Genomic DNA, 20,820 nt, shown 5'->3' with positions numbered 1-20,820 from the left:
TTGGACAAAGGAGGTCCTGTGACACTTGAGATGCTGAGACTCTTGAGCTCCTGAACAGTAGAAGTGCTGTGATAGTTGAAGTGTTGAGACACTTGTGGTCCTGTAACAGTGGAGTTGACACACAGACAGTGGACTTCCTGAGGTAGTGGTGGTGCTTAAACAGTGGATGTCCTGTGACAGAGGAGGTCCTGCAATAGAGGAAGAACAATATATGCTGGCTGATGACCCAGAGCTTCCAGAAAATAGACCACCAACCAATATATATCAGAGGATGGCATTATTTGAAACCAAAGGGGTGGAAGGCCCTTGGTCCTGTGGAGATGTGATGCTCGAACGTAGGAGGAGGCTGGGGTGGTGGGTTTTGAAAAGTTGGGTGAGTTGAGGAGCAGCATCATAGTGGCACAATGGAGGGAGGAGGGAGGAGATGTAGGAGTGGGCATTTGTGGATTGGCACCTAGAACGTGGGACATCATTTGAGATGTTAAAAACAGTGGAAATGATAAGGTTTACATTGTCTGACCCAAACCTAAGGGATACTACATGAGGAACACAAAAACCTACAGGTGCTCACCAACAATCAGATAAAATTTGGCCTTTGGCGGTATACTCCAAAGAAACTATTCCAAGATCACCGTTTTTTGTTTTTTCAAACAAAGTTTAAAACTCCTAAGTGTACTCTCAAATCTGCCCTAATTTGCATAAATCGGTCAAAACTGTTGGCTTTGTAAACACTTCTATCTTGTCCCAATAGTCACATGCTGGTCATCCCAACAACATGATACTTGTCAAGGTGGGAGTCAATCAACATGGGATCCTTGTTCCAACTCGGCATGCAGACCCTCAGCTCACCTTCTCTCTCTCACACACACACACACACACACACACACACACACACACACACACACAGGAGAGAGAGAGTGACAGACAGACAGACAGACAGACACACAGACAAAGATTCACAAACACATGCACACACACACAGAGACACACACACCCATGAGAGAGTGATAGATCGAAAGTGAGGTAGAGAGAGAGAGAGAGAGAGAGAGAGAGAGAGAGAGAGAAAGAGAGTTCTTATCATCTACTTTCTAATGCATATTGTGTGCTCTTTGAGTTGAGCACAGAGACTTGCACATGTAAACCAGTCTTGTACACCGAGGAATATTTTCTGATCAGTATTTTCTCTTCTTCATGCAGTTCTTAAATTATCTTTAAGAGAGTGTAGGGCATTGACCTACCATGAAATCTTGGACGTAAAGGTACATTTTAATACAAAGCTTACATATCACTTACAGATGACTCTAGTAGGAAGTACATTAAGTTCAGAATCATTCAATCAGAGACCCTTAATGTATATACCCCATTCTCACTGCCTTCACCTAACCTCATGTTTGGACCACTGTTCCTAGCTGGAGATTCCTGTTTATCTCCCAGAATAAAAGGGAGGCTCCATGCTTAAGTGGAACAGGAGATTCAAGGTGGGACTGTTGGGTGACATTACAGTGAACACCAGGGACTGCGCCACAGAGGCGGGTAGTGGCCCTTTCTTTCCTCCTGGGGAATCATTTTCTACATTGTCCTGAGAAGGGAAGGATCCTCTCATTCTAGCAGATATTCTGGATGACACAAGGAATGTGAATAGATTATGAGATCACTTTTCCACATTTCTTTCTGAGGCAGAGACCCTTGAGACCCTTGGCTCAGGAATAACAGTTCCAGATAGCAAGGTGAGGTCAGTGTGGGCCCTGTGTTCACCTATGAATAGTTATTTATGTTAATCACCAAATCTTTGAAACTTACAGCATGTGAGAGAAAAGTGTCCCAGGAGTCTCAGCTAAAACTAATCAGTGAGTTTTTAAGAACAAGAACAAGTAGGAAATTTAAATTCATGTGATTGCTACAAATAAAGCAAGACACTGTCACTAGATCACCTTTGTGTAAGGGCCCTGACGACATACACAACTTAAGATGTGAAGTGCTCAGCTAGCAAGCTTCGTGGCATGAACCCAAGACACAGTTTCTCTGTGTCTCATCACCTCTGAAGCATGGTCCACAAACAATGGCAACAAACCTTCTCTTCCTCAGAGTTCAAGTTACCTTTACTGTTAGTGATAGTTTCACAGTTAACTAACCTCTACTGGATAGACAGCTTTGACTAACCTTCTCTGAGCTTCTCCCAACCATGTACAGATGGTACATCCCTCTGCACATGAGGCCTGTTCCTCTCAGGCCTGCTGGTCTCCTTCCCAGAATAGCAACTGGATACCTTTCAAGCCTACATTCTTAAGTCATCTATCAACTTTGGGTACATGATAAGCACAACATGACATTGGGTGCCAAATAACACTTTCCTACCTGACAATGAATATGGTCCAGGGGTACCAAACATGGAAACTGGTCAGGTAAGGTCAGTTAACCCCCATGCTATCTCCATGTGGAGATGAAGATTGACACACCTTCCCAAGCAGACTTTCTCAGTTTTCTCAGCCCACACAGCAGTCCTTTGCTGAGCTTCCTTACTCCCAGTGACTGATGAGAGTACATGAGAAGATGCCTGAGTTCTGGAAAGCCCTGGGCCCCATGACCCACAGTAGCAGCAGCTTCTGATCACAGGTGATTTCAGGAACTGAAAATGCCTAATGTTCCTGTGTTGATTTGAATATGCTCAGCCCAGGGAGTGGGACTATTTGCAGATGAGCCCTCATTGGATAGGTGTAGCCTTGATTGAGGAAGTGTGTCACTGTAGATGTGACCCTTATGTTCCTTGTCCTAGCTGCATGAAAATCAGTTTTCTAGTAGCAGCGTTCAGATGATGATGTAGAACACTCAGCTCCTCCTGTACCATATCTGCCTAGATGCTGCCATGCTCCCACCTTGATGATAATGAACCAAACTGCTGAACTTGTAAACCAAACCCAAAGCAGTGTTCTTCTTATAAGATTTGCATTGGTCATGGTGTCTGTTAATAGCAGGTAAACCCTAAGTAAGTCACTTTCTACCACAGATTACGAGGTTAATTGAGTGATGTCTTCACCTGAGGAGACATGGCCTCTTATTAAGGTTCTAATCTCCTAAGTAATTGCAGGCTCTCTTCTGGCCTAGGCATTGGCTAAAATATTAATCTTCCCAGTGTCCTTTTCTCTGTAAACTATACATTTTGCATTTCTATTTGCCCCATTTGCTCTTTTTCATTGAAGTCCTATAACCTCAGTATAACAGAGGCCATACTGGGCTCTCTTCAAATTTTCATCGAAGAAATTTGTTTATTACTTTTTAATTTAGCCTCAGGTAGGTTTTTACGATGTGGGCTGAAGGAAGCCACATTTTTGTAAAAGCATCATACAAATTATCCCAGGCCAGTTACAAATATTATTGCCTTCTGAATCTCCTTGTCCTGTGCTTCCACATTCTGGATAGGTCTTGGCACTCCTGACTCCCAAGCTCCTGCCAGTATACCCCATTAAACTAGAAGTGGCACTGGGCCACTTCTAGTTCAAAGTTCTGAATTCTTGCATATTTTCCAAAACAAGTAACAAGCACAAACTGGCATGGTCAGGTATCACGGAGCAAGAGTCCGCTCTATCACATCCCCTTCTGCATTAGTTACATTTGTATTTCTGTGACAGAAATGCCATGAGCACAGCAAACTATAAAACATGTAGGCGATTAGTGATCCTATTTCACAGACCACCTGTTACACCTAAACGGTGGAAGGAGCAGGAAGCAGAGGACTCACATCTGGAATCACAAGTACAAAGCAGAGAGTGCACAGGGAGTGGTGCAGAGCACTAAAACCTCAAAGCCCAGCCCCACTGGCATTCTTTCTCCAGCAAGGGCACACCTCCTGAGTCTTCCCAAACAGAGTCAGCAACTGGGAAAGGAGTACTCAAATGCCCGAGACAGTGGAGGATAGCTCATGCAAAATGTCATGATGATTCAGGAATTCGAATCAGTAACAGAGAGAACCTTCACTCTGGGTCAATGTGTGTTGCTGCAAAGCCAGCAAGCTGCTCTCCCTCCTCTTGAACATAAGATGTGGATTAAATAAAAATGTAAACAAGCATCTCCATGGAAAATCAACAGCCCTGTTAATCTGGTCATACTTATAGGATAAGTCCAGAGGTGCTGGATACTGAAATCACAGAAGAAGCCAACACAAACTCAAACCGTTTAGTCTATAGGAATAAAAATACCACAGAAGCCAAAATGGGTAACGATATGGAGCAAACGCTCACTCACTCAGCAGATAAAATTACACCTAGCCCTTACTCACAGACCTACTTCATAAACAGTGTACATTCTGCTGGTGCCTACTCAACACAATCCTAAATGCTGCAATCAAACCAAATGGTTTCTTACATTGTTGAGTATGACTTTAAAACACTAAAGTACTCTGAAGGAGGTTAATGGAATCTTCTCAGGGCCTGTGGAGGTTGGCTGAGGGAGTGCAGATTAACAAAGCAACACAACCCAATTTCCCCACCAGCAAGCAGAAACCGGCCTGATGTCAGTTGCCAATTCCTGAGGGTTTAAGAGAAGCCTACAGACTGGAAGGACTGAGGTAGGTGAGATTAAAGTACAGTTACACTAATTGCTCACTTGACGAATCAGAAGGGTAGAAACTGGAAAGTGCTCTGTGTGTGTGTGTGTGTGTGTGTGTGTGTGTGTGTGTGTGCGTGTGCGTGCGTGTGTGTGTGTGTGTGTGTATGTTCCATGCATGTGTTTCTGTGTGAGTGTGGTTGGGTTGTTGCTGTTGTGTGCTTAATTTGAGACAGAGTGTTACCACAAACTGAAGCTGTCCTAAAACTCACCCTGTACACAAGGGTGGTTTGGACAGTATAGAGACCTTCTCTCTCATGAAAGGGGGATTAATGATGTGTAGCACAAGCTATGTGTGAATGTAAATTTCAAAATCTGAAGATTTTATAAATCTCCTTTGGCTTGCTTTAACAATGCTGGTGATTATAGCAATACATGGTACACTGAGGACAGAACAGAATATATAGTGTGAGCTTTTGAGATGGTTCAGAGGTGAAAGGAATAGCTGATGATCTGAGTTTAGTTCCAGAGGCACTGTTAATAATCAAACACAAATGTAGCCAACTTTTATCCTGTGTAAAAATCAGTCAGGGCATCCAGTCATCTAAAGTCTGGAAGCTGGGGAAGGGAACATGGAGAATTAATATCCTAGTAAGATCACCATTGGAAGGGGAAGCCCTGGGTCCTGCTAAGACTGAACCCCCAGTGAACTAGATTGTTGGGAGGAGGGCGACAAGGGGGGCAGGATGGGGAGGAGGGAAGGGGATGTTTGCACGGAAACTGGGAAAGGGAATACTGGAAATGTATATAAAAATTACTCAAGTCAATATACATATATATATATACATACATATACATATATATATATATATATATATATATATATATATATATATATATATATACATACACTGAGGTCAACCCTAGATAGGGCATAGAGCAATCCATACATGATGGGATTCAACGGGGTGTTTTATGAAAGAGCTCTTTCCCAGGAGCACACATGTGTGTCAAGGCCTCCCTTCCAGCTAGGCCTTTGGAATCTCCAGTGCTAAACACTGTCTCTTCCTTTGAAGAAGTGAAACATAATAAAAATTCACACTTCACAGTACAGTGAATAGCAGTAATCGCGAAAGGTGTAAATAGAACTGAGGAGTACCAGAGTATGTGGATTGATGTTATATGAAATGTGTTTGGATGCCGTGCAGTATCCTCTTCCATGTACCTACATACTGAGCAACGACCCTGTACAATTTCTCTCTAGACAGAACCATCTGGAATTCACTCACTGAGGGACTTATGCCCTGGAGTGGCAGCTACAGGTAGGACTTGTGCAACCATGTCACGAAGCGAAGAGACAGAGATGCATGGATTAAATGGAGAGAAGCAGATTGGAATGGTGGAGAGGCTAACCTGCCAACAACTCCAAACCCCCAGCAGGATGACAATGGAGAACAGCGAGCAGTTTCCCAGCCAGCCTCACTCTCCATAGCCAGACTTCTTCCAGTCCTTCCATTTTCCCAAGGAAAGAAAAGTTCAAAAAGCAGGGACAGGGAAAGAAAAACTGCTCTACTCCCAGGAGCCAAGGGCAAACCCCCTGGCACCTCCCTGTCTGAGCCCATAAGCAGCCACAGCCCAGTCCTTGGATCATCTCTAGAGGCTCAGGGACCCAGGCAGATGAGCCCTTGAATCACAAAGGGTTCCACTACAGCATTCTATGGGTGTCAGTCCTGAGTCCCTGAGCCTGAGGTGCTCTGCACAGCTATTCAGAGAAGCCTTCTCCTGATCTCTGTACAAAGATCTCTGTGTTGGATGTCAGAGGAGAGTGTCCACCCAGCATGGGTTGGGGCTCTGGCCCTCTAATCTGTTGGTCCATGTTAACTTCTCCACAGAGAAAGCTTATGAGCTTTGCTGATGCATCCATTAGGCGTTTGGGGGATTCAAACTCAAGTCTCTGACTAGTCCTGCAGCTTTGTCTCAGGTGTTTGATGATAACCTAGAGCCTTTCTGAGGACTTATGAGAACAGTGTCCTCTTGATGGGTCAGTTTAGAAACAGCTTTGTCTTTAAAAAAAGAAAACTATACCATCAGTTTGAGGCTAATCCTTCAGAATTCAAAGATAACGTGACACCCTGAGTGTAAACATGAGGACTTTTTAGCAGGATGCAGAGTAAGCATTCAAAACAGAGAACTATGGACAGCTAAACATCTTACAGGGTTTTATTTCTAACAGCCTAAAGTCTTTCCATAGCCCATAGAAGCCACGGTCTCAGAGTCCTTCCCAACCATGTCATGACAGGTCCTATTGTGACCTCATGAGGAGTGATTGTGAGGTGGCCCAGCAAACACATATTAAGCTGTTGCCAGGCCTGGAATTCTTTGAGTGCTTTGAGAGGAGGTGTGGAGTGGAGCCCTCTGCGACTTGGTTGTATCTAGTGAGCTGTGTGTGGTTGTATCGAATTTTAGTGTACTGTGTATATGTGTATGTATCAGTGTGTGTAAGAGAGTGTGTGTTGACAGATTGGCCTGTGTGTGAGTGCGTGTACACTTTTGCCTGTGTGTTTGTCAGTATATGTAGGAGTGTGTGAGTTTACAGGTTTTTATGTGTGTATGTGTTTGTATGTGTGTATGTCTTCTTGTGCGTATGTGTATCCCTGTGTGTATGTGTGTATGTGTCTGACGTGTGTTTTTTCAGCTTTGCTTGTGTGTAAGTATGCGTGCTTTGTGTGAATCTGGGTGTTTGTAAGAGTTTGTGTGAGTATAAGTTCACTTCTGTGTATTTCTGTGTGTGTTCCTGTGTGTGTGCCTGTGCCTGTGTGAGTGCCTGTGTGTGTGTGTGTGCGTGTGTGTGTGTGTGTGTGTCTGTGTGTGTCTGTGTGTGCACGTGCCCATCCCCTTTTGCCCCTTGTATCTATATTACCTGCACCTCAGTGCAAGAGAGTGTAGAGGCCAGAAGTCACCCCGGCTGCTGTTCCTGAGGTAGGTTCTCAACCTTATTTTCAAGACAGGCTCTCTCACTGGCCTGCAGCTGCCCAAGTATCTGGGCTGGCTGACCAGTCGCTCCCAGGCATTTGGTATGCCAACCCCATAATATCAGTTTAAAGGCCTATGTAGATGGCTGGCTGCCTATTTCTTGATTGATTGATTTTTGGATGACTTCAAGAGAAAGAATTAGGTCACATATTGCCACGCCACTGGCTATTTCCTTATTGGGGTTTTGTTTTTTGTTTTATTTATTTATTTATTTTTTATGGATTGCTGGTTTCATTTTTTAGTGGTTTTTATGTTCTCACATGCTATATTACTGCTTTGATTATTTACGGTTCTGCAGTCGGATGATTAACTCTATCTCCATTTTCAATGTCCTGCGGTTTCATCCTTTTACATTATTCCTGTTTCTCTATTTATTGAGTACAAGCAATCATTGGCTTAGACTTGATACAAATTTGCCCTTTGTGACACTTTGACTCTTCGGCCTTTGTTTAAGGTTTACTGTTCACTGATAATTAACTGCCTTATTCCTTGTGGTTGGTTAATTTTAATTTTCAGTATTTTTCTCTGGAGAGTTGTGGATTTTTGTGGATCACTAGGTCCTGAAATTCAATGGAGTTTTCCCTTAAGTGTTGGCTTTTTATATTTGTTTGTTTTGTCTTATACTAATTCTTTCTCCTCTCGTTTCTTTCATCTGTTTTTTTTTTCTTCAATGAACATCTATTCATAGTATTGACCATCTTTGGCCGCCCAATCCTATTGTAGTATGACGATTTTTATTTTCATCATTGCATTTAGTATGTGTGTGCTCTTGGCTTTCTCTTTTGGGGTTGGTTATTTGGGTGGCTTTTACTTATGACTCTTCATATTTTCCCCTTAACTTTTTCATAATTTTGCTCTATTTTTCTAGTCTAGTTTTTACTTTGTCTTTGTTTGTTTTTTTTTCTTTTTCTTTTGTTTGTTTCTTTTAGGTACCACGAGTGTAATTTTAGCTCCTATATTGCTCCATCTTTTTCATTATTTGATTCCATTTTTGTTATTTTTAGGTAGCATTAGTACTGATAAAATGCCTACAGAGACTGAGGAGGAGTTACCAACCCCTACACCCGAGCCCAGTATCTCTGAGGAGGGCAACTTCCATTCCCAATACCAAGTATTGGGGACAATTGGGCAAGGGGGCAACGCCAAAGTCCTCCTGGCCCACCACCGGCTCACAGGAACCCCGGTGGCTGTCAAAGTTCTGCGAAAGGACAAGCAGTGGTTCCAGCCAGCCATGATGGAAGCAAACATAATGAGAAAGATCAACCACCCCAACATAGTGTCTCTCATACAAGTTATTGAAAAGGAAACGAGAATATACCTCATAATGGAGCTGGTGGAAGGCCAAGAACTCTACCAGTACATCAGAGAGTCAGGGCACATAGAGGAGGATGAGGCCCGGCAAATATTTGAACAGATATTGTCAGCAGTGAGCTACTGCCATGGAAAGGGGATTGTTCACCGAGACCTCAAACTGGACAATATAATGATTGATAAAAACAAAAAGGTCAAAGTCATCGACTTTGGGCTTAGCACCCAATTTCAACCTGGAAAAATGCTAAACCACCACTGCGGCACGTACTCTTTTGGTTCCCCTGAACTCCTCCTTGGCCATCGGTATGACGGGCCGAAGAATGATATGTGGATTATAGGAGTGGTCTTGTACTGTATGGTAGTGGGAAAGCTCCCATTTGATTCAGTGATCATCCAAGAACTGCAAAGACAAGTAGTGGCAGGGGTATATCCTGCTCCCTGTGGGGTTTCAAAAGAACTGGAGGACCTCCTTAGTAAATTACTGAGGGTAAATCCCAACTTTAGACCAACAGCAAGAAAGGCGATGAAACACCCTTGGTTCAAAGAACACTGGAACGGATTGATAGGTCCCTATGAAGAAATGCTTCCCCTCACACCAGACCCGGCCATTTTGGATGCCATGAAAAGCATTGGATTCCAAGCCTCTGTAGTAAAACACTCTTTAAAACAAAGAAAATATAATGAGGAAATGGCAACTTATTTCTTTCTACAAAAGCAGGCTCTCCAGGGGGATGGCTGCACAGCCCAGGCACAGCAAATGAGTCCCGTTGCAGCACCATTCCCTAGCCTTGATCCTGCTGCTGCTTTTAGATTAGAACCAAAGAGGAGTGGAAGCCTGCCAGTCCTTGGCACCTTGCGGGTGTCATCCTCCCATGGTCACGTATCTCACTATGGCCAGAATGCTCATCCAAAAGGAGGCAAAAGATCCACTGTGGCTGGTCGTCTCAGGCCTCTACCGATGACACCTACACAGGACCACTATCACAAATGTGCCGTGAGTGTCCCATGCATTCAAACAACAAGCATCTTCACTGAGAAGAGTAGCAATAAGGAAATCAAAGAAGACAACCCACTCTCCCACAGAGCCCCATTAGAGGATAAGCCCATCCCCAGCAGGGTCCGGCACAGAGGTTTTAAGGGGTGGACCAGGAATATAGCAAATGCCCTGATAAAGCTGTGTTGCTGCATGCCAAGGAGAAAGAAACCTCGCCTGGGGCAGAACAGAATCTCCCCCCAGAAATGAGCCACAGGGAGAGTCCAGAGAACAAGCAGCAGGCATAGCCCAGGTACCTTTGTGCTTTGTCCTTTTCAGTTTGCTCTATGCTGGTCCTTCCTCTGTCTCTGGTTTCCATTTTCCCCACAATTCTTACCTTGTATCTGCTCTAAGTTCTTTATGAGGTTTCCCCAACACCAAGCCTTCTCCCTCTTCTTGATTTCTCCTCTTCCCAGCAGGGACCCAATAGGATTGATGAGTTCCACACTCTACAGAGTTTTCTAGTTGGCCCATCCCTTCAGATGGACTCCAGCTCCCCCTTAGGCCAATAGCTCCCACAGGGTGAGGACAAGAGGTTCATGGGCTCATGGACTCCTCCAGGGGCTACTGATCTTTTCACATGTGGTCATCAATCACAAGTGCTGCAGAACAGTGTCTTATGTTTTCAAATGTAACATCCCATTCCATTAAGCCTCAAAACTAATTAACAAGGTTTGTCATTGAATAAGTATCAACAACCTAGTTTGTGGGTTATAGTTGATGGTCAGAATCCTGCATGCATGCATATTGTTTTACATACTGTTTTTTTTTGTTCCTAAGACCTAGTGATCTATTGAATTTTATAGGTAATAGGTCTAAATGGTTTCTTTCAAAGACCTCAACTGAGAAGTAGAAAAAAGATGTTATAATATAGTAAGGCAAATCAAAGCCCCAAATGGTAAGCTAAGAATTCTACCTCACTGTCTTTTTTGCTTGGAATAAATTGTCTTGTCTATTTCACAGTGTCATCTGGAAATTCTTTCATGTCCTCAGTATAAACAGTAGGTGATTTCAGACACATGGCAATGGAAAAGACACCAGCAGAAACTACAGCAGCAACAGGAGTAGCAACAATAGCAGAAGCAGCATTAGGCACAGCAGCAGCAGGAGGAGGAGAAGGAGGAGTGTAGGAGGAGGAGGAGGAGGAGGAGGAAGATGAAGAGAGGAGAAAGAAGAGGAGGAGGAGGAAGAGAAGGAAGAGGAGGAGAAAGAGGAGGATGAAGAGCAGGGGGAAGATTTTGATTCCCTGTCCCCGTGAGAATTGCTGATGACTACTTCTGGGCACAGATATCATGCTGAGAACTGTTTATCAAAATGATTTAACAGAATATTAATTTTCATAGAAGACATGTCAATGTTCCTGAGGGCATGCAGCCCTGGAAAAGAGAGCCAGATGGCAGAGGCAAGCAGTGTGGAATGTTCTTACTGAGGAAGACCTTCTCAAAGCTGATGATGTAATAGGTATGAAGGAGCATTTCATGGGAGTCACGGTCCCATGCCCCTGTGTCAGGGCACACAGAGCTCCTAGCCTTGCATCCTGCGTGAGAGGGGACCTGGAATATTCCCTGATCCCAACAGGGTCCTGGATTGCATGGTTCCCTCTCAGTCATGGTCCTCCCTGTGCCTCATGGGGTACGCAGCTTCTACGGGCTGAATTTATATCAGTGATTAACTGGAGCTGGACCACAACCACACCACAGGCAAGCCCTGGGCACTGAGGACATTAAGAGCAGCAGACAACATCTCCTCCACTGCTTCTGACTCTGCTCCACAAGCCAAGGCAGCTCCCACACAGCAGGCATCCAACCTAACTCCCAGCAGGGAGAGTGTGAGATGTCTGTGGATGAGCCCACAGGGACTACAGGATTCTGTGGGAAGACATCTGGTAGCTTCTGGAGCAGCTGCAGCAGTCAGGACACATGAACTACAGTGGAGGTGAGCTATAGGACCAGGTAGCAAAGAGCCTGATCTGGCCAATGATGATCTGAATCCCTGAGGGAAGGCTGGAATGGTCACTCAGGGCTATTAGAGTGAAGGCCAGCCAAGGGCATACAATGTGTCACTAACATTCTCAAAGTCTTGTCCAGGAAATAAACCACTGGCCTTGACCAGTAAAGTTGAGTCCAGACTCATGGGCTACAGGATAGCAGATTGAACTGAGTCTGAATTCCCATGAGTATGACCTCTGGCTGCTCCCTAGGCTCAGTATAGATGAGCATGAGAAGGCACCATTGCTGTGTTTGCAGGAGTAGCAGAGAGTTCGGAATACATGACCCACTCCTAACCCAGACTGGAGCCACTCTGGGGAGGAGATGGCATCATTTGAGAGATGGGCTTATGCGGGACACTGTGCTCTGGTCTGTGGCACATACAGCTCCTGTCTTTCTTGCTGACAGTTCAGATCCTCAGCTGGCCTCATCACGGACAGTCCCATGAGGAGGGGGTGTTTGGTTCCTGCTTCCCAGTTAGGGCAGGAACAAGCCCAGACGCAGTGAGTAAGGACAGTGCTTCTGTCTTGACCCAGCTTCCTTGTCCTCCCCCCTCCCCCAACTCATATCAGGAGCCACCCAGAGACCTTCATAGGAGTGTGGGTCATGTTAATCGGAATGCACAGCTGGAGATTAAATTCTGGGTAAGGTCTCCATACAGCCCTGGTGGCTCCCACACCCTGCCTACCTAAGGTTTCCCAATTGGGTCCTCAGGGTCGTGGAGAATCTTCTACAGGCTGCCATGAAGATACAGCCAGTTTCTTGGTAACATTGTGTTTAGCAGAGGTTCTCTGCTTCAGGCACAGGGCCTTCCAGTGAGAGGGTTTGCTGAGTAGCACACCAGGACCAGAAAAGTGTAGAGCCCTCCAGTGGTAGACATGAAGTACTGCAGGAGTTTATTTCCTGATTTCTTCACATCTACCTTGTTCTAAAGGCTTTTTGTCAGACACATAGGGACCTAAGAAACTTGAGTTTGCACCCCCATAGGGAACCCAGGACACTAAACCAGCAGCCCTGTTAAACGTCGGCAGAGGACAGTCTGGGCTCTGTGTTTATAGAACGGCTCTAGACTGGTATGAAAACTGATTGACCAGCCAGTCAAGGAGAGTTAGGGACAGTTAGAGACTTGGAGGAGAGCATGAGCGGCAGACACAGCAGAGTCCAGGCCAACAGTGGAACCAGTTCATTTAATAGAGAAGCATATGCCCTCCCAAAAGGCTGTCAGCTTAAGGCACTGCACTGAAGACCTGACCCAATAACATCACACATTTTACACAATCACCCACCTGTGGCTTGTGGAGGGTCCTCAGGCTACCCTCCATCATGGCTGAAAGGCAGAAGTTTGCACATCATTGCAATGTGGAGGCTACTCTCTGCTGATGGGACCCACACAGTCTGTGAAAAAGTTTGCTTAAGTGAAAGTTGGCCGTCCTTGAACTCTCTGGTCTTCCAGGGTAGTGTGTGTTGACCACATGCAGAGCCATTCCTGAAAAACGTAAGAGCCAAAATTCAACAATAGGGAGAGAATCCTGTGCCAGATGGAATCCCTCAGGCCAGTGCGGATTCAGAGACATCCTATGCCATGGCATGGAGGCTCCCAAGAACTTCTAGGATCAATGTGAGCCACACCGGAGGCCACAGTCTATCCTGGGAGAACATTAAAGTATCTGGAATTATCAGGGACCCTAGGGTAGGTTCGTCAGGATATGGAGCTGATGCATGGTGGGATGCTTGGAGGATACAGCCTAAGGCAACGTAGAGGAAAGTGTGTTATGAGAGCTAAGACAGAGCAACCACACAGTCTGAGAACAAGTTTGCTTAAGTGAAATTTGGCCGTCCTTGAACTCTCTGTTCTTCCAGGGTAGGATGGCCTATCGGGCCCAGGACAGAGCGACTATGCCAGAATTACAATGGTCTGTAATAGAGATGGAGAAAGTGTCAGGATGGGACTTGGGCAGTGGATGGAGCTCTATGACTGCAAAGCCTGCCTAGGCTCCCAGGACCCAGAGCTGGCTGCTGCAGGAAGTCCTAGATCACAACTCTGCCGTTCCTCTTCCCAGGTCTTGCTTTTAACTACTGGACCCAACACAAAGCCTCCCTTGCAGGCTTACCAGAGCATGAAAACGAAATGGCCACCTCCTGTAACAAGAAACACTTCTAGAAGAGGAAGGAGACATCAATACATTCACAAAACCTTCAACTCGAAGTCTGTCTTGCCAATAAGTGTGCAGGGATAAAGGTAAAGCAGATATTGAGGGACCAACCAGTCAATGACTGACACAAAGTGAGATCTGTCTCATGTGACAGACACAACCTCTGACACTATTTATGATATTCTTTCTGATTTACTTGCAGACAGAAAAGTAGCACACATGTCTCCAGAGGCTTCACTCAGCAGCTGAAAGCCACAGCCAATCCTCAGATAGAGCTCGGGAAGTCTTGTGGAAGAGTGGGGGGAGAGTGACAAGGAAACTGGTTGGGTTAAAACACTACAAGAAGTCCCCGACAGTCAGATACCTTGGACCATGGAGTATGCTAGAGCCTGTGCAACCAACCCCAGAGCCGGGTTAGCTATCTGCAGTTGGTCTCCATGTGGGTCATCTGACAAGTAGATCCAGGGCTGTCTCAGTCTGTGTTGCCTGCCATTGGATCTGTTCCCCATACCCGGACTGCCTGATTGTAAATCTGTGGGGCAGAATGTGCTCGGGCCACCTGGGACTAGATGTCCCAGGGTGGTGTGGTACCCAGGGACTCTCCCCTTGTCCAAAGAGAAGGGAGAGCATTATGGTAGAAAGGATTTGTAAGGTGGGACTGGGAAGGGAAGAGGGAGAGTGACTGGGATCAGGATGTAACCTGAATAAAGAAGACATTATTGGAAGTAAAAATTTAGCCTGGAAAATGGAAAGATTGGTAAGTGACTAAGAGCAGTGAATGCTCTTCCAGAGGTCCTGAGTTCAAATCCCAGCAAACACATGGAGGCTCAGAAATGTCTCTAATGACATCTGATGCCCTCTCTGGTCTTTCTAAATACAGCTACCCTGTACGTATGTTTAACAAATGAATGAATGAATGAATAAATAAATAAATTTTACCTAGTCTTAGTTATCAGGCAATGAATAAAATGTCGAGATTATGTTCAAACCCATGTCATGGATTGCCTATATCTTTTAGATCTGCAGGAAACATCTCAACGAAGAACAAGAGAGGCTGGAGAAGAATGGGGAAGGGTTTGATCCCTGAAGTTCCTCAGTGTCCACTAGCACAGCACTTGTCCTTGGGAGATGACATCTTTCACTCTTCCTGACTGTTGCACCAATCAGAATTACAAGCTCTGTGGATGAACCTGTAAAAGAGGACAGTTGCTCTTGGGCCAATATGGAGGTTCCTGACCTCTCAGCAAGCTCACTGCTGACTTTTGAGGTCTCTGGAGGGTGAGCAAAATGAAGACACACAGAGTAGCCTCAGGTTGAGTCAGCCAGGCCCAGGGGGCTCAGTGGTGTCTCTCAGATTCCCAGGCCCTCCCTGAGATTGAACACTCTACACAGTGTAAGTGGATTAGGGGATAACCAGGAAATGCAGTTGCTGAGGTGGCTGGCTCTGTAGGAGGGAAATAAATCACAGTGGGAAGCTTCAGGACAGTCAGGTGACCTGAGCCCTCCACAGAGTCTAAGTCCAGACTCACAGACATTCATCTGTCCACAAGTCTCCTAAACACAGGCCTTGACTGACCTGCAGTCCAGAGTATGTTATTATACAGTGTCACTTAGAGAGAGGACATACTTTCCAATTAGGCCTTTTCTGTGTCACACTGAGACTGGGTTTATGGTACAGCTGATGCAGATGGGGACTGGCCACAAGTGGCAGTCTATCGCAGATCATGAAATAAATAAATAAATAAATAAATAAATAAATAAATAAATAAATAACTACCCACTTATCTCACTGCCTGCAATCCTCATTGTCACCACAAGGGAGCGCCGCTTTGACCTTCTCAGAAAGAAAAGCTGACTTCCCTCAGGGAAATGGATGGATGGATGGATGGATGGATGGATGGATGGATGGATGGATGGATGGATGGGTGGGTGGGTGGATGGATGGATGGATGGATGGATGGATGGATGGATAGACAGTGAAGTGATTTGACTTAATCAGTTTCTTCCAGTCCTACTTTTCTGGTCGAAAACACACTGAACATGTCTGCTGCAATTGCTTGTTCTTCATTTCTGCTTTCTTTGGCTGTTCATTCAAGGCAGCTCCCTTAGAATCTGCTCATCTCAATAAAGGTCCATCTGTGGAATGTATAGCTTCTCAGTTAGGAGCTAAGGGATTCTTGGAAGGAGTTCCCAAAATCCCCTCTGGGGCAGTTGCCAGTGTTCTCTACTTCAGACAGCAGCTGCATGAAGCAAACACACACCTGTCTGAACATTCCAGCTTGGGTGCACGTCACAGTGCACCTGCCCCAGGGTCCCTGCCAGTTGCACATGCCACAGGGCCACAACTACAAGATCCCTTCCCCAGGACTCATGCCCCCTTGCATCTCCCCCAGGATTCCTGCTCTGTTGTAACTGAACCAGGGTCCCTGCCCGGTTGTTCCTGGCTCACGTTTCCTACTCAGTTTTACCTGCCCCAACGACCCTGTCCCACTGCACCAGCCTCAGGGATCCTGTCCCATTGTGCCCACCATGCTGCACCTTCCTGAGAGTACCTACTAACTGTTCCTAGGTGGCATTTTTCAAAATCTAATTCAAAGATCTTGCCAGTCAGAACCCATTGTCTTTATTAACACCAAGTAGATATTTGCAGGGCTTCCTCACCTACACTTAATCAATCCCTTCTCTCAGTTGTCCATGTGGAAGCAAAGAAACTAGCAGCAGAACATGGATTATTCATCCAGGATATCAGCAGCCCTAGAATTCTCATGAGATGGGCTGCTGTGACTGTGATACAGGGGTGGCAGGGAGGCTTTGACACTGAACAAGCCTAGAGTGCTGCCTCTGCTCACATTGTGACAGCACCTTAGCCTACCTCTAGATGTCCTAAACTCTGAGAGGAGGAAGGAGATCTTCCTACATAGAAGATGTTCTCTGAATCTGTGCTGGCCAAGGTCAAGCCAGAGTGTTTGCACATGCCAGTTCCAGCCCCTGAGGGTTCTCTGCCTGCCTGGTGTTTTGTTGTGCTTTATGTCTGGCAAGGTGAAGATGTGGCCCATACTAGGAATATCTTTGAAGACAACTGCCCTGGGTTCCCATGCTAAAATTCAATTAGGGACTGACAGGGACCTAAATAACAACAAGACAGTGCCAAGACCATGAGTTCCAAAATCAAGAGCAAATGGGGCCTTGATGGTATCCTGTGCTGATCTGACAGGAGTCAGCACACACAATTCTCCTGCACATCCAATGCCCCTTGGAAAAATCCTCTGTCAAGGGTAAGTGATGCCTCATGAGAATGAACTGTCAGCGTAGGACAAGACACTTCGGACTACTGTCCTGAACTCACCAGTCTCAGATGAATGGGCTTTGAAAAGTTTTCAGGACACAGAATAGGGGTGTGTAAGCAAGTGCAGGTAATCCTTGGGTAACACATAGTTCCTGAGGAGGTTCTGAGAGCTGTTGGATCCACTCCTGGAAAAGGCAGCATTGTGTTCAGGGGGGTAAGAAAGCATGAGCCTGCTGATGTTTTCACAGTATTGCATGGGAACAGTAACAATGCCCTTAGGAGCAGGATGTCCTAACACTCTCAGATCAAGCAGACAGCCTAGAGCCTATTAAGCCCATATCCCAAGAGAATGCCGCTCATGTGTGAAGCTTCTATAGCCAGGAAGCTGGAGCAGGGAACATTGACATTGTCTCAGTTAGGGGTTTACTGCTGAGAACAGACACACCATGACCAATGCAGCTCTTATGAGGACAACATTAATGGACACAGGATTGCAGGTTCAGAGACTCAGTCCAGTATCATCAAGCTGGGAGCATGGCAGCATCCAGGCAGTCATGGTGCCAGAGTAAGTGAGAGGTCTACATATTCATCTGAAGGCTTCTTGGGGAAGATTGGCTTGCATGTGGATAGGAAAAGGGTTTTAAAGCCCATGCCCACAGTGACACACCTACTTTAACAAGACCACGCCTCCTAATATTGCCACTCCCTGAGCTAAGCATATACAAACCATCATAGACATCTTGCAGGAGGGTGGTACTGTTCTATCAGAGAGAAGCCTCTGCTTCCGTTAATATACTGAGGTCAACCCTGGGTAGGGCACAGAGCCCTCCACACATCCTGGGACTCAGGGAGGCATCCTATGAAAGAGCTTTTTCCTAGAAGGACACATGGGTGTAGGCCTCCCTTCCAGCCAGGCTGTAGGGAGTCTCCAATGCTAAACTCTGTCTTTTTGCAGAAGTGAAACAATGAAAATCCACCCTTAACAGTACAGTGAATAGCAAAAATGGTGAAAGGTATAAAAAGAACCAATTAGTACCAGAGCATGAGGATTGGTTTTATATGAAATGTGGGTGGGTGCAGTGCAGTATCCTCCTCCATGTACCCACATGTTCAGTAACTACCCTGTTCGATGCAGCTTTACACAGAACCATCTGGAATCCATTCACTGAGGGACTCCATCCCTGGACTGGAAGCTACAGGTGGGACTTTTGTATCCAGGTCTCCCAGCCCTGGGACAGGGATGCATGGATAAAGTGGAGAGAAGCAGACTGGAATGGTGCAGAGGTTATCCTGCCAACAACCCCAAGCCCCCAGCTGCATGACAATGTAGAACAGCGAGCAGTTTCCCAGCCAGCCTCACTCCCCATAGACAGACTTCTTCCAGTCCCTCCTTATGCCAAGGAAAGAAAAGCAAAAAAAGTAGGGGCAGGGAAAGAAAAATTGCTCTACTCCCAGGAGCCAAGGACAAGCCCCCTCCAATCCTCTGATCTGACCCCATAACCAGCCACAGCCAAGTCCTGGGCTCATCTCTAGAGGCACATGGACCCAGGCAGATGAGCCCTTGAATCACAATCGGCTCCTCAAAAGCATCCTATGGGTGTCAGTCCTAAGTCCATGAATCGGAGGTGCTCTGCACAGCTATTCAGAGAAGCCTTCTCTTGATCTCTGTGAAGAGCTCTCTGTTGGATGTCAGAGGAGGGTGTCCATCCAGCATCAATCCAGGGACTGTGGCCCTCTAATGTGTTAGCCCATGTGAACCTCCCCACAGAGCCCCACCTGTCCTTGTGCAACTCCTCCTTGATCGCCTTTTATAGGAAGATATTTAGGGTCCCTTGCAGGAGGCAGGGAAAATGGCACACAGCTGAGGGTGGTAGACAAAACTGGGAACACATCAAATATTGAGTTGGTGTGAGGCTCCCTAAGCCATGCTTGGGCAGGTCTGTGCCAGCGATCCCATAAGACCCTTTGATTCTCCCCATGTACACAGCAGGAACCAATTGCCAGGCCTACCCTCTGCCCAGAGCAAAGGGAGATTGGAACTTGGATTCCAACCCTGGCCATTCCTATAATACCTGACCTTGTAACCCTTGCTCCCTTTGGGGCTCAACAGTCCCCCTCAAATGTAGACAACAATGTCTAGATGGTGTTCACAGCTTTTCTTGCCTGAAACTGTGCTTTGTTTGATACTACAAACCAGGGTGTAGGGACTTAAACTTGAGATCACTGACTCAGGCTAGGGAGGACTCCAGGGCACCTGAGCTCAGCTGCAAAGGCAGAAGCTGAACCACAGTGAGCAGAGGTGGCACATTTTGCTGTTTCTTTCCTTTTCTGCTCTCAGGCCTTTCAGTGAACTCTACAGATGAGGATCTTTCCTCCCAGGCTTAGTGTCTGCAGCCATGAGAGTCCTCTACAGGGGACTCCAAACCCCAGAAGAGTCTTCAGAAGGAAAGCGCTACACACTGCACTGCCCCCAGCAATCTGAGAAACAGAGACCCTTTCTGGGCTTGGGCCAGTCAGTGCTCAATAGTTAGCTTCTGGCTGCACTGGCTGCTCACAAATAACACAGCAGACTGGGTCCTGTGACCTGGCTGTCACAGACTGTGATTGAGAATTCATTTCAACTGTGTCAGCATAGCCACTCTGTTCCTTCTGGCCCCAGGTTGCACAGGGCTCCTTGTCCTCATACATGCCTCTTCCATCACTGGACCTTAATATTTAAAGTGAGCCCTACACTCAGGATGGACTTGGTTTTCTATACATCATGCCAACCTCTGTGTGATAGGAAGTGTCTGCCTGTGTATGCATACCCCCTTATGTGCCTAGGTGTCCATGCATACCACTACCCCATGTCCTGTCAGAGGCCATCCTCTGACAGGTCCTCACGCCTGCATGTCAGACCACCTGTCTTCAAGCCCCAACCCCTCCCCACTCCACAGATGCTGAGCTTGTGGGCTTTGCTGATGCATCCAACATTGATGGGGGTTTTGGGGATTGAAACTCAATTCCTTACCGTTGGGAGGCAAGTGCTCTGCCTATCCCTGCAGCTTTGTCTCAGGTGTTTGATGATAACCTAGAGCCTTTCTGAGGATTTATGAAATCAGTGTCATCTTGATGGGTCAGTTTAGAAACACAGCTTTGTTTTTTTTTTTTATTTTTTTTAACAGTGTACCATCATTTTGAGGCTAATCATTCAGAATTCAATGAAAAAGTGACACCCTGAGTGTAGACATGATGACTTTGAAGCAGGAGGCATAGAAAACATTCAAAACAGAGAACCGAGGAGAGGTAAACATCTTACAGGCTTTGATTTCTAAAAGCCTTAAATCTCTCCATAGCCCACAGAAGCCAGAGCCTTGAAGCCCTTCCCAACCATGTCATGACAGGTCCTATTGTGACCTCATGAGGAGCGACTGTGAGGCGTCCCAGCCAACAGATGTTAAGCTGTTGCCAGGCCTGGATTTCTTTGAGTGCTTTGAG

At 46.1% G+C, this 20,820-nt stretch overlaps 1 pseudogene across 1 annotated transcript; it reads left to right on the top strand.

The window, feature by feature from the left end:
- Positions 1–7,054: 7,054 nt before the first annotated feature.
- LOC148007156 (sperm motility kinase Y pseudogene) lies at positions 7,055–10,165 on the top strand (annotated as a pseudogene). Its single transcript, XR_015654571.1, has 2 exons — positions 7,055–7,518; positions 8,577–10,165. The product of XR_015654571.1 is annotated as a sperm motility kinase Y pseudogene (transcript).
- The last annotated feature ends 10,655 nt before the right edge of the window (positions 10,166–20,820 follow it).

Source organism: Rattus norvegicus, chromosome 1 (genome assembly GCF_021556685.1).
Source record: "Rattus norvegicus strain SHRSP/BbbUtx chromosome 1, alternate assembly SHRSP_T2T, whole genome shotgun sequence".
Taxonomy (NCBI): Eukaryota; Metazoa; Chordata; class Mammalia; order Rodentia; family Muridae; genus Rattus; species Rattus norvegicus.
Note: the sequence above shows the minus strand (reverse complement) of the source record. Positions and strands in the feature narration are given on the sequence as shown.